Here is a 15,259-nt window from a genome sequence, read left to right as displayed (position 1 = left end):
TTCTAAGGGCTTCTGTGGGGTGGATGGTGAGAGGGCACCTGACTGGCTTTGTCATTGTCAGCAGTGGTGTTGGTGGTGGCAGCATCTCCTCTAAACCTTGCTGGCTCTACCCACCCCCTGCCAGCACTGCAGGCTGGTGGTGGCCCAGTTCTGGCCTCTGCAGATACACGGAGGCTTTTTGTGTGCAGAGGGATTTCTACATCTAAAGGGGTTCAAGTGGGGGGGGGGAGGCAAGAGGGCACCTTACCAGTGGTGGTGTGGCATGGTGATGGTGGCTCCTCGGTGAGTCCCCCCCCCCAGCAGTGTGGGCCAGCAGCAGCCAAGCTCCAGTCTCTGCACATGCACGGAGGTCATTCAAATGGCCTGTTGCCGGGAAATGGCTTGAGTAGCTCAGAGACAGGGGACAGGCGACAGGCCAAATGCTCAGAGAGGCGTCCATCAAGAAGCAAAGCAGGGACTGAGCATGGGTCTGGGCCTGCATGGGTTTGGGCTACCCTCTCTATGATTTTTGGTTCCAGAAACAGCAAAAAACTGCAGTTATGGCAGCATCTGTATTCATAAGTACCACTGCCACCCCCTAACCTCAGGTCAGAGCAGAAAAAACACCCTACAAACCAAAGGTTCAATTTGGAGTTTGGCAAGGGAAACTGCAGGTCACTTCTGCCATGAAACCACAGTTTAACACATTCAGTTGTACAGGAATTCCATCCTCTGCCCCATTTAACCACAGTTTGGCATTATGTGCAAATGGGGCCTGTGTGTTCCACTTTATTGCTTGTTACTTTTTAATTTTTTGTTTGACTGAATTTATGCTATATATTTATTAATAGAACTTTACCTTATACTTATGTGATTTGCCTGGGTATTAAAAAGTACTGGCATCAGTCTACTAAACCTTATCACTCTACCTGGAACTGTGGTTTGAGGATAGTATGGCTGCCTTAAATCCGCACGACTGCAGCACCTCCAAATGAGCTTAGCAGCATGTTCCCTTGCCCTTCTAAGACTCCACCTTCTAAGAGGTGGAGCCTCCCACTCAGTAGCCTCACCTCTACAAGGTGGAGTAGGAAGCATAATTCTGATATTCCCTACTCAAAGAATAACATTGTTCATATGATGAAATGAAGACACATAAATAATAGCCTTGCAATACAATAATATTTTAATACATTGAATGCTATTCTTTATTCTGCCACTGGGTTCTATAGACTCACGTTTCAGTGGAGCTGGGAAGTCTATACTGTACAAGTGAAATTGTTTTCTGCTTCTCCTATTCTCCGTCACCCTTTCAGATGGTTCTGGAACAAAAACCACAACTTGAACTAAATGTGCAGCCAGTAACCCTCTGCTATCAGTACCACCATGTTGTTTTCTTAAATTTTATAAAATGGTATGCAGACTCTAAAAGAACTGAGCTCCCTTTGATTATCAAGGAAATAGCATGTGAATAATACTGGGGTGCAAAGAAAGGAGCAAGGTAGCTGATTGATTTCATCACCATCATTCTTGGCTTTAAAAATAATATCAGAAATCATTGCCTTTCTTTCATTCCTTTCTCACCAAGGCACATAAAAGTCTCATCAGCTACTTACTAGCACTTTGTTGAATGAAAGGAGATGCACTTCTAAAGCTGAAGTTATAGAAAGTATTCCTGCTCAGAGGCATCTAATTAAAGTTTATTCAATCACTTGTGACATTCAGAAAGAGTCCTGCTATCAAGAAAAAAAGTGAAAATGAAATCCAGATGAAATGAAAAGAATAATTGGCCAAGATTCATAAAGTGCTAACCATATTTCAGAACACTATAATAGATTAAGATAATGGGAAATCACAGTGAGCTGGCATTGATCTAACATTTCTATGTAGATCTATAACAATGTATTGCTCAGAGGCTTACTCCCTTTGTACATTCTGACTCTTTTAAAATGTAGCTATAATTAAAAAGGATTATTTTATAAAAGTGAAAGTAAAAAGACAAGTTGAGTCAAAGAGAAATTTTAGCTGTGGCTCACTGGAATGTAAAAGAGAAAGGGGTGGTCAGAAGACAATTTCCTTTTGGAATTTATGTGAATTATTTAGAGATGAAGCCATTGGGCAGCATTCAGGACAACTTACTCATGATCAGTAAGGCAAATTAGTCACAACAAGCTTAAGATCTATTAATCAATGGGACAGTCTGGATGATGCCCACATTTCCTTGGAAAATTATCTCTAAATTCAGACAGGTTTCAAGGGAAAGGCAATCTGAGAAGTTATTAAACTGTTGATAAAGACCTTAGATCCAATTAAAGATAAGGATATGCTTAAGTCCCACTGAAATCTGTGGCACTTAACTTACTCAGGGCTAACTTGTTTAAGTGTTTTCAGTGGAACTTAACTGTGACTTATTTTTCCTGGATGAGTGGGTTGAACAGCAGTCTAAGTGTGGAGTATTTAATTCAATGACTTCAAGAGAACTTACGGTGAGTTTGAATTTTATTTTAAACTCCTAACAACATGTTATTGCTGTTCTCATGAGCAGCCTAGCTTGGGCTAGGCTGCTCGTGTGAAGCACCGGGATCTGTGTGGACCCTGGAGATCCCGGCCAGCCTAACCCCACTCCTTAGCCCAGCTCTTAGCTGAGGTTAAGGGAGTGAACACACTCTTAACCTGGCAGCCCAAGAAAGCACAGATAGAGGTGCCTAGAATGCCTATCTCATAGGGGAATCCTCCAAGGCACTGCATTCACTGCATGTTGGATGCGTGTGCGGCACGTATGCAACGTCCACGCACATGCAAGCAATGTACACAGTCGCAGCTGCAACTTCCAGTTACTTCTGGATAACGTCAGAGCAGGATGGCAGGGAGGTACACTACTGCCCTGATGGGCTTTTAGTGAGATGTGCGCTGGCAGGGGAAATGTGGTGTGTGTATGGGGTGTGTGTGCACTCTTCCCCTGCCCTTAAAGCCACCACCACCCCACCATCAAACTGGCCCCTGCCCAATCCATGCACATCCCTAATAATAACCAGATACAAAATAAGTAAAAGAGATGTTCTGCCTTGTGAAAATAAATGTTCTAATACTATGTTGCCATTGAATGTGTTTCTGAATAAGTTGTTCTAGTAAGAACTAATCAGCCTACTTTCCTTTCACTGTCTTTACAACTGGACAAAATTTGATTCAAATCAAGGTACACAATTTAGATTTCTTGTACCTCAAATATTCATGTGGCCACTATCTTGGATCAGGGTGGATGACATCATTACAAACTGTGTCATTAAGGTGGCATATGTGTCCCTACAGCTGCAGCAATTTTGATTCAAATAGGTTAAGCAGTTCACAAGTTATCCCACTTGCACCTCAAAGGTTTATGCATCTGCCATCTTGAATCTGTTGATGGCATCATCACAAACTTCGCAGTTGAGGTGTCCCTGTATGTCACTAACTGCAACTGTACCTAATGTGGTTTAATTCGGTTAGACAGTCCACAAATTAGCCCACTTGTACCTCAGATGTTCACATGGCTGCCATATTGAATTGGAGTGGATGACACCATCCCACACCATGCCATTTGGGCATCCCTATGTGTCCCTACAGCTGTAGCAATTTTGGTTCAGATCAGTTAGGTGGTTCACAAGTTAGCCCATTTGCGCCTCAAAAGTTTACATATCCACCATCTTGGATCGGGGTGAATGACATCATCACAAACTATGCCATTGAGGTGTCCTTATGTGTCCCTACAACTGTACCCGATTTGGTTCATATTGGTTCAGGCATTGCGAAGTTGATGGGCAGGGCACATGGACACACACACACAGAATGCTGGGTGATCTCATAAGTCTACTGGAAAGTTGGCTAAAGAAGGTAATGCAATGAACAAAATCAAGCCATGAGCAAAATCTGCCCATTTGATCTGAAATCAATGAAGGCTCTGAGCATTCTCAGAAGGTTTAATTACTGAGTGTCAGGAGTTTAGGAAAAGCCTTTGGCTCTGGCACATGTGCTTGGCTGCCTGGCTGATGCAGTTTGGGAAATCTTAGGAAATTTGGAAGAGCCTGAGTGAAGGAGGGAGGTGGTGCCAATTAATTATGAGCCAAGCCAAAATGTGGAATGAGGGCTGGTATCTGATAAAGGATTGGAGATTAACAAACTGGAGCTTGTAAGTCACACTTCATTTTAACGTGTGTTGAAGAAGGTTTCTGACTTGCAAAGGTTCATATTAGGCAGCCTAAAGTTTACCACTATGAGATAAGCTTTGTTTTTGAGCCACAACAGAAGTTTGGGGGTGAAGAATGCTGTATTTTTGATTGAAAAGGTTAACACTGGAATTTTGGAAATAATAAAGATTTCAAATGCACCCAGTGGAAGCCTGAACTAGCAATTAAACAGGCAACAACTGAATTGTCTTATGAATTATTCCCTATTTTCTATGCATTATTGTACACTCTATGAATATGAATAATATTTATAAACCGCTTTTTAACAAAAGTTCCCAAACCAGTTCACATAGATATAAATAAATAAATCTGCACTTGTACTCCCCCTTCTTAATCATATGGGCCAGTTTGGTGGGGGGTGGGGAGTATCCTCTGAACCATTCCATTAATAATTGTTTTCTATTCAAATACATTGTCCATCTCTCCAGTGTAAGCAGATTTCTATTTGTAGTTACTTAGGTTATTTGTTTGCCATATTTTTACATTAGTTTAGTAAAAGCAATGTGTCAGTGCTCTCTCTGTGTGTGTGTTTCTCTGGTTATGCATGCATCCCATCGGTTTAGCCATCAAGTTAGCAAATGGTCCCTAATTCTCATGAGAGTTCAGTTCCAGCCATCCCACACAACCACATCCACAACATTATTCTCTGTCACTAGATGAAACATATCTACCGGTACATGCACATAAGATATGCAAGTATTTAGAGGGACTGTAGATTAATGGTTTTAGCGAGTCTTACTGCTTCTCTCATCACAAGTCATCCATTAGCAGCGTATCCTAACAAACAACATTAAGCCTTTTTCCTTCACACTAACTAACAGGAGGATAGGAGATTTTGAGGGGCTAGTTTCTCTGTAAGGGAGAAGTCCTAGTGTGTGTGTTTGTGTTTGTTATTTGCCTGGGCTAGCATTTTCCAGGGCTTGCATTGGGGGTTCTGTGGCATTTAGTTGTTGTTTCTCCCTGCCTGGAGGGGGACAGAGGGAGTAGTCATGTAGGGCTGTAGTGAGTCACACCTGGTGGGCGGACCCACATTCCTGTGAGCCGTATTCCCGTGTCCCAGTTTGAAGTCTACTTTCTATATAAGAGGTGAAGTCCCAAGGAATTAGCAAACACAGCTTAGCAAACAGGAATAGCAAACAGGGTATTGGAGTTTTGTCTGAAGTTTAGTGGGGGACCATGAAACGAGTCCCCTTGATCACAAGTAGCTCAGTGGGAAGAGAAGGTAAGTACTACTCCCTCCTTCATATTCTTGAGCAAGGAAGTTTGAACAGTTAAATAGCTAACCAATGCAGGTAAGACCTATCTTTCTAATAAACTATCTCTAAATACTGTAAACACCAACAAAAACAGTTATGAAGATAGAAAGCCAGCAGGGGAGGGGGCACTTCCCAGTGCATTGCACAGAGTGTCATATCTATGATTGTTTAGGCACTGGGATACATTTTGGGGCAAGCAAAGCCTGTAGAAAAGGGACGGGCTGCACTTGAACCAAGATGGAACCAGACTGCTGGAGCTTAAAATGAAAAGGTTGCAGAGCAGCTTTTAAAATGATGCCCGGGGAATAGCCAACAGGAGCTGGGAGTATCTGGTTTGGCAAATGCCATCCTTTAAAGTGAAGAGATGCTGGGAAGAGATGCAGCATATAGGTGCTTATATGCCAATGCCAGAGGCCTCTGAGCCAAGATGGGTGAGCTGGAGTGCTTGGTTGCTAACACAGAAATAGATATAATGGGCATAACAAAAACATGGTGGAACAGTGAGAACCAGTGGGACACTGTTATCCCTGGATATAAATTCTATAGGAAGGACAGGGAGGGATCCCTTGGAGGTGGAGTATGCTAAATAAGGGATAGAATCTAACAAGGTAAAAAAACCTAGGAGGACCAGAGTCCTCCCCAGAAACCCTGTGGGTGACTATACAAGGCCTGAAGAGAAATGTGCTACTGGAGATGTGCTATCGCCCTCCGGATCAAAACGCTGACGGTGACTGGGAGTAGCAGAAGGAAATCAGGGAGGCATCAAGGAGAGGCAGGGCAGTAATAAGGGATGACTTCAATTACCCACACATAGACTGGTTTAATTCACAGTCAGGTAAAGACAAAGAGGTCAGATTTCTAGATATGTTGAATGACTGTGCCCTAGAACAGTTAGTCATGGAACCAACCAGAGAGAAGGCGACCTTGGACTTAATCCTGAGTGACACCCAGGACCTGGTTCATGATGTCAGTGTCATTGACCCTTTAGGGAATTCCGCATACATGCGGGGAGAGAATCAGCAAGGAAGTCTAACACAGACACTTTGAATTTCAGAAGGGGAAACTTTTCCAAAATAAGGAGTATGGTGAAAAGAAAACTAAAAGAGAATATCAGAAGAGTCACATTCAGAATGCACGGAGTTTACTCAAAAGCACAATACTAGAAGCCCAAATAGAATGTATACCCAAAAGGAAGGAAAGTACCACCAAGACTGGGAGGATGCCAGCATGGCTAACAGGTAAAGTCAAGCTAGCCATAAAGGGGAAGAAGACTTCCTTCCAAAATGGGACGGCCTGCCAAAATGAGGAGACAAGAAACAAACGCACAACCTGGCAAAAGAAATGCAAGTTGACAATAAGTGAGGTGAAAAGAAAGTTTGAGGAACAATTAGCTAAAATCATAAAAAACTTCTTCATATACATCAGAAGCAGGAAATCTGCCAGGGAGGTGGTTGGACCATTAGACAATGAAGGAGTGAAAAAGATTTATTATGGAGGATATGGAGGTTGCAGAGAAACTAAATGGACCGGGTCTCATGATCAGTGAGACCCATTTTTTCCCTGGTGAGCGGGAAGAGCGGGCTAAGCCCGCTCTCCCCACTCATGAACGAGCAGGGAGCCCTGGGAGGCCAGATAGGCCACCCACACGATGGCCGGCTCTGTGACTGAGCCAGTGGGGGGTGGGCGGAGTGGGGGCCACGCGGCCCCCACAAGCCCCAGTATGCCCTGCATGACTGCACATCTCAGACTGCAATCTCACAGAACTAATCTCACAGACTGCAATCTCACCAACTGCTTCCTTGACTTTTTAAAAATCCAGCCTCTGTTTCTGTGAAGGAACAGCAATGAGCGGGAGGTGACCTTAAATTGAAAAACACTGTGTTTTTCCTGTTTATGGAATATGCAGTAGTAGACTTTTTGTGGTAAGTTGATTGATTGATTGATTGAGTACTGTCAAGTCAGTGTCAACTCTTAGTGACCACATAGATTGATCCTCTCCAGGATGATCTGTCTTTAACTTGACCTTTAAGGTATCTCAGTGGTGCATTCATTGCTGTTATAATTAAGTCCATCCACCATGCAGCTGGTTGTCCTCTATAGAAGCATCCAAAGTTGTCTTGAGGTCTCTTGAACAAATTACCTCCTGAGGGCATGATTCCGCCAAGAACAGCCACCCTTAGTGAGTGAATCTTATTCAAACCACACACTTCCTATCCTGATTAGTAGTTTTGGAACACAAATCTCCACAGCTATGTCCCTGATCACTAAGATCACAAACAGATCCCATTAAAAGGTAAAATCCTCACAATTCTGATGAGAGAGAACCTTAACTTTGTTTTTTAAAATTGTATTGTTTGCCCCTGTAGTGAGCAGTCTCCCTCTAAATAGTTAAAAGGAAGTGAACCACTGTCTTGACAGGCTGGTGAACTCCAGAGCTCAACCAATCAGTCAACTAGGTAGGTGGGACATGAGAGCTGCAGGGAGAATTCTGAGGACAAGAAAGGAAGTCTGTCCAGAGAGTGCAGACTAGCAGAGGTTGGATGCCTCATGACAGAGCTGAAGGATAATATCTCAAGGTGAGAGATTGCCAGGAGGCTTGGTTCTCATCAGGAGCTTGGTGAGTTCAAGGGAACAGGAAGCCAAAGCTAGGGGCTTTGGAAGTTTAGGACAGGAGGAAATGTTTTAGTAAGAATTTGCGTTAGAATTCCTGTTTCTTTGGTGTGTGCTTTGCATTTTCCTAAATATCTGTTCTTTGCAACTGAGTAACTAAAATTTTAAAGTATGCTGCCCCAGCATCATTCGAGATGCTTCTGAAATATTCTTGTAACCAATTAAATATTCTTAAGTGTTTCTAAAAAGCTAAAAACCTCAGACAGAACCAGTCTGTAGCAACTGAATAAAAGATTTTTTTCACTGTTCTTTTTACAAGCCTCCGAGGATTGATTATTGACCCAGCAGGAGGAGGGGGATTTTCTCTGGTGCAGAACACATCTCAAAGATAGCTTGGCCAAATTAACAATTAATAATTAACTCCATATGCAGGCAGACACACAGGAGAGAGAGGTTTTATTCTTGCCTACTGGCAAGGGGAAGCAAAGTGAAATGGGGACTCCTAGTCACCCCAAACCCCATTGGGAAAGACTTTCTATAGAGGTGGCTTGGTGGCAGCGAGATTTTCCCTACCAGAATATTTTCTTTTTTCTTTCTGGGTTTTGGAAAATTAAAGCTTTTAAAGCCAGCCAGTCTGCTTCTCAAGCGATGACTCAGCACTAGAGTTTTCCCTCGTGCTGTAGAACTGGTTTAGACTGGTCAGGGAGATTATCCAGTAACCTGGCCTGAGCCAGGAAAGGAATTTTCCACTACCCACAATTCACTACAGCCCCCTTTTCTAAAGTTAGATAGCTAGGTGGTTACTAGAAAGAAGGTCATTTCAGTGTTGAAGCCCTATCCTTGGAAGAGTTTCTCCTGACAGTTTTATTTTTGTCTTTTTACCCACCATGCAAAGATCTTTTCCTTCTCCAACACTTGGTTTTTGCTTGTGCTGCCTTAATTTTTTTTTAGTAGCAATTAATAATTAATTAAACACATTTGTTTTAAATGTTTTTGCCAAATGTTCTAAGCAAATTTGCTTTTCTTAATAGAAAGTAGGTTCAACTAGTTTAGATAGATAAACAAATAGATACAAAGGAGAAAAATATTGTGTGATTGAAGCCTGTGCACGTGCAGAAGGGCCTCAAAACACATTTTGTGTTACATGTTCATAGTGCCGACTCCTCTACTACATAGTCTTTATCCAGGTAAGTGTCTGTGTTTACCAGGTATACCCGGTGATCTCTTGGTAAATCTATTCCACAATGCATTCAGAACTATAAAATGAATGCTCAGAGGCATGAAGCTAATGTCTACTTTTTGTTCCCAGATTTTAGGCTCAAAATGATGTAGAAGTCAATTTTCAGAATCCAGCCTTCCTCATCTCCTTAAGCCCAAATGAATCCTTTTGCAAACTGAAAGCCAGAAGAACCAGTAGTGTGGGGTTTAAGAAAACCTCACAGCAAATCCTGGTATTGGGAACATTTTTGAGTACATTTAGTTCAGAACAATAAACACAGATTTATTAAATAAACAGGCATTATCAAAGTCCAAAGCCTTGGAAAGTAAGCCATAAATATTAATTTTGCTAATCATCTGGATTTTGATTCTTTGTTCTTGTTTACTCACGTCTTGTGTGTGTGTGTGTGTGTGTGTGGATACAATACAGTCATGGTCATGGGAGTTCAAATGGAAAAATGACCTCACCTCTGAAAATAATATAAAAAGCTGTATTTGCTGCAATATCTAGTACTTTGGAAGCACTAGAAAAATACTGCTTCTATTGAAGAAATTGTTGTTTACAAAGACTTATTTCTGATTCAGTCTTACAAATTGTTTGCTTTGAAGTACAAATTCTTCACACAAGGCCTCACTCCTCATTAGTGCCTTGTGCCTTGACATTGTTTTATATGCCCTGACTTCTGGCAGAATGTAGATATTGTTCTTCCATTTGAAGGGCCCTCATTTCTGAATAAAGAGAAAATAATATTAATGCTGATCAAAAATGTAGAAGCTAAGTTATAATTTAAATATGGCTTGTTTGTATCTCAGAAAGTGCTTTCCCTTTTTCTTCTCTTCCATTCGCACTTCACCCAAGGACAGATCTAGTTCTGTGAGAGAATTCACTATGTGATTGTCAAGCGGGGGGATCACCTCCACCTTGAGGGGATAGTTTTTATGAGGAAATCTCACTTCTCCCACCCACTCCAAATCAGAAGGCAGCAGAAGCTCCTCCTCCTCCCACCCTGAAGAGAGAAGGAGAAAAGCAGCAGCTATAGCATCCCTCACTTTCTTTCTCCATTGGTGAGAGGGAGAGGGGGAAGAACTGTCGATGCCACTGGGGAAGGCATGATGGGCAATGTAGTGGCCATGGCAGCACCTCTTTCTTTCTCCTCCGCAATGGAAGGTGGGAGAAGGTGGAGGAACTGCCACCCCACATTCGCACACTAAGGGGAAGGACTGCTTTCTTTCTTCCTTCCCTCTCCTCCATATCAGCAAATGAGTTTTTCTTCCATCACCATAGCAAGAGACTCATGCTAGTGCTTCTGCCTCCTCCTGACAGCCCTATGTGTCCTGAGGCATTGTGGGCATTTTGAGGGGGAGTACTTTCAAGCCAGTGCTCGACTTGCTGACCTGTGTCACGATCCATAATTTCATCCCTAATGCACCAATATGAGCCATATGTTTTCCACACAATGCTATTATTGCTACTGTTTGGTTTCAGCGACTTTCCTGTGCCCTGGGCAATCCATTTGCAAAAATTCCTTCTGTCATGGCTAAATCCGTGGAGAAAGGGTACATTGTTGGGGGCAGAGGGATAAAGTAGTGAGTGTTCCTCACCACAACAATAATAATAACATAAGACAAAATCTCCTGCGACTCAGGGTGTGGCCCAGGATTTTACAAGACTTTGGATAAGAGTGGTGGGCCTGTATATAAAGTCTTCTCTAGAAAAGATCCTGTTCCTACCTAACAGTGAGTTTGAACAGGCAGATCCCTCCTATTTGGTCAGGGATGAGCTGGGCTTTGGCTACACAAACCCACCCACCTGTCTGGGCAGAAGAACACATTGAGCTTCAGCAATAGGGACAAGAAAGGATTTTTCATGCTAGTTCTGACTGGCTGCTGAGCTTGTGTGTCTTTTTTGCTTTTCCTGAGGCATTCCTACTGCTGTGTGGGAACTGTGATTGAGCAGTTATTATTTGATTTGATTTAGCCATCAGCTAAGTGGTTGTTTTACTTTTGCTGCAATGTTAGCAGAAGGACCAGTGTAGATGTGAAAAATATCACCCACGGGGCAAGAACTGAAAGGTGCCTGGAGTCCATCTTGACTCAACTGGACTGAGCTTGACTTATAAGGCTAAAGTAACACTGATGTCTAGAAGAGGGAAGGTAGTTTAGTACAACCAGGAGAGCTACAGGCAGCTCATTTTGGGAACCCTGTGTGGCCTGGGGTAAGCGGAGCTGTGCCGGGGGATAGGCCAGCTGCTTCCATGTCAGTGTCCTGAGCCCCTCTATAGGAGGAGAACTACCCCTTCCACACTGGTCTTAGGTAAGGCTTGTATGCCATGTATCTGCAATCAAGTTGTGACCCATTTAAATTAATGCGTTGGTATTTACCTCTTGCTTGCCAGCCAGCCTAGCTGCACAATTGTACAACCTTGGTCTTACAAGTTTAAAAGTGATTTCAGGAATTATATAACATAAGAAGCAGACTGACTCATGTTTCACTCTTGGTAATCTATGCTCTGGGAGATGGGAAACTTCACCTTTGGACATTATAAAGAAACATAGAGAAAAGAATGCAGAAGTGACTCTTATATGACTCTTATATGATATAACTGTTAAAAGTCCCAGTTCTTAATTTCAGGCTGCAAGTGAGACTGCATGCTTGAATTCTCCCCAGGAGACTTTACACACAAGACTTCTGCCATGAAAATCCTTTGAAAATCCTTTGGGAAACTTACCCCGAATTCCCAGGAGAGCATAAAGCATAATAGCTAATCTGAAAAGATATATGTACAACTCAGTTCTAGTGATGTGGAAGAATGTTTTTGTTTAACACATTCATTTTCATTATACTATTCATTCATTAAGATGCCATTTTTTGGGTGGTGTTATTTTGCCCACTTTCATTACCATTGTTATAATGGTGGGGGACTTTCCTTTAGTGTGGCAGAACAGTGGCCCACATATTGTGCAAGGCAATGCGAGTGGTCAGAGCATCATCCTTCACTGCTGTGCATGTAAACGCTGTCAATTCTGTTGCACATTGGGTTCGTTCTGCACTAGTATAACGTTTTACAGACACAAATAATTGGCATCCAGTTGTGCAGCTGTGTTTCTGCAACTTTACACTGAAGCAGAACTGCCCTGGTGCACAACAGTTTTTGAGTCTCCGTTTTTGAGAAGCTTAGCTAGCACTGGCTTCCCAGCCTGGCCAGGAATGCATCTACTTGCCTTTTAAAGCAGGGAAAGCTGCTCCCGGCCACACTGCAAATGCAGTGCTGACTGGAATTTGCTCTCAAATGGGGGGCACGGCCTCATTTGCAAGTGAAACCACACCCCCTGTGTCTGATGTCAGGCCCAAGGGGTGTGGCTGGGGGGATCACCTGGCAGAGGGTTGAACCGGGACCACTGCTGAGCTCCCTATGCCATAGTGGCAGTCCCTACCAGTAGCTCCTATTTCCCCCCTAGAATATTCTATAATGACACAACACCCAGGATATTCTGGGGTGGGGGGAGTTATTCCTCAGAAGGCAGCCACCAAAAGCAGTTCTGCCACTCCTTTTAAGCTTTTGGTGCTTAAAAGAAAATGTTAAAAGCTGGTTACTCTGCCTCGCTATAGGTAAGGTTAACTAAAGTGTGCCGTCAAGTCGATTTCAACTTCTGGCCCCCACAGAGCCCTGTGGTTTTCTTTGGTAGAATAGAGGAGGGGTTTACCATTGCCTCCTCCCACGCAGTATGAGATGATGACTTTCAGCATCTTCCTATATTGCTGCTGTGCTGCCCGATATAGTACCAGTGGGGATTCAAACCAGCAACCTTCTGCTTGTTAGTCAAACATTTTCCCCACTGCGCCACTTAAGGTGACTTGTTATAGGTAAGGCCCTCCTATTACAAAAATTTATTGGTGGGTCCCAAATGAAGCAATTGACATATATGTTATTTGTTTCATTTGGGATATTTCTGCATTTGTTCCATAACATACAAAATGAAGCAAATAGGCCCCATTTTATTCATTTTTAAAAATTAATTCCAGAACAAATACACACTTCTATTTGATGATGCTAAATGTAAAATTTGGACCTGGGGTGTAAGTAAGATTCTCTGCTCACTCTTCTGAGTCTATATGCTAATGTGACTATTGTTTTGTTTTTTCTATCACCTTCCTTCAAATAATCGTTAAATAAACTATTAGGCACATCTTACTCTTGGCTGTTTAATTTCTAAAGGAAACTCTTCTTTTTTGTTGTTTACTTTTGTGAAGTTGGAGAGATTTGTTAACATTTAAAACCTAACCAAAATAGCCAATTTGTAGTCTAATTAAGCTACACTCCTGTCAACTTTCTTGGAAGTAAGCACTATTGAATTCAGATGAACACTAAGCACTATTAAAGTAGCAGTGTTGAATTCAAAGTAAACATATACAGGATTGAGAATCAAGCTTCTTGTCTGGAAAGACGATAATGTGCTGTGCACTAGTCTGCCAATGTGACATATTTTCCCTCTCTCTTTCTTTGTCTTATTTTAAACATTCAGCTCTAGAATTCTGTGTGATTTGAAAGTGTGATTCCAGGTAGCATAGTAAATGTTAATTTATCTTAATATAGGCATTTTCTGACTTGATCTGTGGGACCAAAATTCTTACAAAAACCCTACAGCCAGGGGCGTAGCAAGGTTGGAGTGGGCCCAGAGACAAGATTTTAAAATGCCCCCCCCCACTCAAAGTCCAGGGCCTCCACACACCCCAGGCCCCCAAGGATTTAAGTCTGATATTCCAAAATAAGTATGCTGCCTGCAAATACATTTCACTGAATACACACACGCACACAACACAATATATAGTGATATACATTGAGTACTATACATTTGTTTTACTTTTAATGCCTAGAACACACTAGAAAGATGAATTATTAAAATGGGCCCCTCGCTGCAGATTAGCAAAGGAGACTTTCAACCATGCAGGGTGAACCTATGTTTGTTTTCTCAGAATTCTGCACAAATTCAGTCAAGTTTGATTGCAGGAGGTTTTTCACAGGAGGCTTTTAAAGCCCTTTAACACACATCTCCTCTGGAATGGAGGTGCTGCATTCACATGTTGGCCAGATTTACCCTGAAGTCCCTGCAAGTTATTGGGGAGCAGTTCACACGCAAGAAAAATAAAAGCACCACACATGCTTCACAGTTCTCACTCAGACCTTCTGGGTTGCAAAACAACTTGGAACATAAGTGCATTTATAAATGAATGAATGAATGAATAAAATAAATATAATACTGTTTCTTCCAGAAGTTTTTGTAATTTTCTGCCATGAAACAAGCCACTTATAGAACTTTTTGGATAGTTTTTTTTAAGCCAGCAAATTTTCCAAGCTGTTTAAAGATAAATATTCAGAGACTTCTCAGTCCCTCCCCCCCCATATCAAAGCCCTATGGCAAGCAGATCCCTATATATGGGGGGGGGGCGGGAAAGGTAACCACAAAAAGGAGTTCACACTCTACCTGGCAAATGCTGGATTCGGCAGGGCAGCAAGGGGTCTTCTGCTGCAGAGAACAGTGGTGGCCACTCTGGCTGCCTCCTCCTTCCTGGCTGGCTTGGGCCCTACTGGAGTTCAGGCTTCACAGAGGCCTACACGAGGCCTCCGTGGAAGCCCCGCCCACCTGCCGATCGGCTGAGAGGCGGGAGAAAAGGAGCTCTTTGCAGCTTGTCTGCTGCCTTGATTGCCGGCCAGGAGAACAAGCTGGAGAGACGGCGAACAGGGCAAGTGGCTGAGGGGCCTTGGGGCTGGGCAGGGGGCAATGGGAAGTCACGTGAGGTGCCTCTGGGGGGCCCCTCCAGGCAGTGGGGCCCCCAGACAACCGTCTCCCCTTGCCCGTTGTTACACACCTGCCTACAGCATGTTACTGAGGTTAATGGACATCCAAGGTTACTCTTACTGAAACCTGCAATGAGTCTCTATAGGAGCATCTATAGGAGGACCTCTTTTTTTTGCA

The 15,259-nt window shown here is 42.9% G+C and overlaps 1 long non-coding RNA gene across 1 annotated transcript; it reads right to left on the bottom strand.

Annotated features, from left to right (window-relative positions):
- Nucleotides 1-1,169: 1,169 nt before the first annotated feature.
- On the bottom strand, nucleotides 1,170-14,860 carry LOC128325088 (uncharacterized). The gene is made up of 3 exons (XR_008307249.1): nucleotides 14,768-14,860; nucleotides 9,752-10,012; nucleotides 1,170-1,298 (listed from the first exon to the last, which is right to left on the bottom strand). It is a non-coding gene; the product is annotated as an uncharacterized LOC128325088 (long non-coding RNA).
- Nucleotides 14,861-15,259: the final 399 nt, after the last annotated feature.

This window comes from Hemicordylus capensis, chromosome 4 (assembly GCF_027244095.1).
Source record: "Hemicordylus capensis ecotype Gifberg chromosome 4, rHemCap1.1.pri, whole genome shotgun sequence".
Taxonomy (NCBI): Eukaryota; Metazoa; Chordata; class Lepidosauria; order Squamata; family Cordylidae; genus Hemicordylus; species Hemicordylus capensis.
This window is presented reverse-complemented; position numbering and strand designations above follow the sequence as displayed.